The sequence below is a fragment of the Ixodes scapularis genome, unplaced genomic scaffold (assembly GCF_016920785.2).
Source record: "Ixodes scapularis isolate PalLabHiFi unplaced genomic scaffold, ASM1692078v2 PGA_scaffold6__148_contigs__length_123643588, whole genome shotgun sequence".
NCBI lineage: Eukaryota > Metazoa > Arthropoda > Arachnida > Ixodida > Ixodidae > Ixodes > Ixodes scapularis.
In genome coordinates this window covers 53,482,705-53,485,387 of record NW_024609881.1, presented here as the reverse complement: position 1 = coordinate 53,485,387, position 2,683 = coordinate 53,482,705, and the positions used below count along the sequence as shown (strand labels likewise).

General features: G+C 42.1%; 1 long non-coding RNA gene across 1 annotated transcript; it reads right to left on the bottom strand.

Moving 5' to 3' along the window:
* Positions 1-209: 209 nt before the first annotated feature.
* On the bottom strand, positions 210-1,899 carry LOC115327928. Its single transcript, XR_005716097.3, has 2 exons — positions 1,799-1,899; positions 210-391 (listed from the first exon to the last, which is right to left on the bottom strand). It is a non-coding gene; the product is annotated as an uncharacterized LOC115327928 (long non-coding RNA).
* Between the last annotated feature and the right edge of the window lie 784 nt (positions 1,900-2,683).

Below are 2,683 nucleotides of genomic sequence, written 5' to 3'. Positions count from 1 at the left end.
GAGTCAAGTCTTTGCAATATAGTCGAGCGCTGTTGCAAAAATAGGCCTTTGCACCAAGCTGGTGTGAATAAAATGACATGGTTAACATAGCAAAGCATAGCTATTGCATGTCTGTAAGTACACCACGTATTGAACACCTGTCAATCGCAAGCTCTCAAGTGACACAGCCATAGCTGCGCACCAGTAAGCAAATGATTTTTCTCCTGTTCAAGAACTGTAAAAACATGTTTATTAGTAAAATAGGTACGTAAATATAATTGAAGCTTTCAATGCACTGCTTATTAGTTTTAGAACAATAAGAAATGAAATAATGGCTTGCAATCCAGATGACTTGTGGAAGTTTCCAGCTGACTCATGGAAGTTTCTTAACTCTCACACTCGTGGAAGCTTCCTGCAATGAAACGAAAAGTAAATTTTTATGAGTTTAATATTCCCTATTGTTCCCAGTTTTATAAAGGTATCAAGTGTCTAAGCATGCATTGTATAATGTACCCATAATGTGCCCATTGTAAATACCCCATGTTTTGCTGCCTATCAGGAATTTTCAAGATATTTCGGATATAAAGCTAATTTCAGAAACAAATTTTGTATGACACTGCTAGAAGTTTCCTGCGAAATTTCAAAGCAGCCCAAAAATGACTGAAGTTTGCTATAGAAGAGAAGTCCAGAAAACCACTTTTAAGATTTGAGAATGATTCTGCTAGCCAAAGTACACCTGCTAGCCAAAGTACACCACAAGACCAACATGAATTAGTACTTTGTTTTTTGCAAAACAAGGCAAAAAAACAAGGAGCAATCTACAAAGCAATTATTTGCAATAGTATGCCAACAGAGTGACTCTATGATGTTTAAATGCAAATGCCGACCAATTTTCCAGACTCGAAGGCAACCCGAAAAAGCAGTCTAAAAAGCTATTTTAAAGGCCGACAACCAGACTCGAGATTCTGCAAGGCAGAAGATCCTCCTCTCCACGCCTTCGGGCGGGGGAAGCGAAGGATGGAAAGAAGGGACCAAGAGGGGCGGGCATGGATGGAAACGGTAGGAGGGAGAGGAGGAAGCGGGCGAAAAGTGGAAAGCGCGAACTGGTCGTCGGTCTTTAACTTAAATGAAAAAATTCCATGCAACCTCTGCATGGTATTGCCGACTTTCCACTTGTTTGATGCCAATATTAAGTTCTCATGCAACTTCCACTTCATACTGGTCGCTTTCCACATGTTTGGATGATCGCAGTGCCAAGCGTTGCTGAGGCCATTGCTGCCGCATACAGTAAAGATAAAGCTGGTATGATTTGGAGGCTACATTCAGCTGACCAAGCTCGCTTTACTGCAGCACCTATCTGCCAAATATACTCGCTCGAAGAACACGGGAAGAATGGTGGACAGTAGTTCTTCTCCTGGTCGCGGTAGGGAAATGCAAACACGAGAAGATACAGAAGTATGGCCCCCAGATGGCGGCTATGTTGGATATAATGGAACTGGAATATCTGACCGTGGCCCAATCTAGCTTTTTCATGCGTAAGACGGGGATCCGAGGCTACGAGACCAAACAACCAAAATGCTTGCAATGAAGCATACGGCGACTGTTTGTAAGTATAAATGGAAAAAAAAACTTCCGAAAATTTGAGCAACGAGGTGTACGGTATCCGAAATTTCAGTCAGTGCTATACATTAAGTTTCATAGTCATAATTATACAAGGCTTGTATCATTAAGTGACTTTTAAGTATGTTTTCAATTTGCCACTTCTCAGTCAGCAGGAAAAGGGAAAATGTTTAGATGAAATAATGCTTAAGTACCATACCTTTTTGTGGCGCTATTTACGCATGCTCGGCAGTTCTTCAGCCAACCCTTGGCTCCTGCTTCAATTTCTTCAAGCGTTGCACCACTCGGGCCTTTTATCAGTCTGACTGCTTCTGTAAATGGGGAAAATATGAAAATCATAACCAAGTCCGTTACCCTGGTGCAATGGTCACGGGAGATATGAAAGCCTACCATTACTACAAATAGACATGGGTGAATATATGAGTGTTCCGACCAGATTAAATGATATGTCACCCTTTTGTTAATGACTACCGACATAGGCTGTGCCGATTCATTTTGCCCGGCCTGCCCCATGCACACTGCATGACACTGCTAGTGCGAACACGAAATTAGCACTTTTTCATTGCATTTTACTCATACAGAATATTGATGCGCCCAAAATAGTACTTTACGCTGGAGCTCAAAATTAGCACTTTCCCCCACACTAGCAATTCTGATGGCACGTATCAGTTACATAATTGAAACAAAGAAAAAGACAGCCCATTGCTTGTCTGTGCTAACTGTGACGTGCAGTGCACAACATCAGAATTTGCTTGAATGTGCCTACCGAATTACTTGTTTCAAATTCCCTGACCGGTGTTTCTCTCGAAGGAGTGCTTATACGACCGAAGAACTCTGACCTGCTATTGGTCCTATGCTCGCCATAGTTGCTAAATTATGGAGCCCAAGTGGCTCATCCCTTTTAATGGATGGTTGCTTGATCTGCCTAGTGACATTTCTGGCAACATTACTCAGTGCAGACACGCTGCTGCACGACAGTTGGGTTTCGTTGCACACCGCCATGCCACTTCCATGTGCCATTTTCCCTGATTTAGCTCTTTACTAAAATTTCCTTGACTTTTCCATATGGTTCAAAATTCCCTGA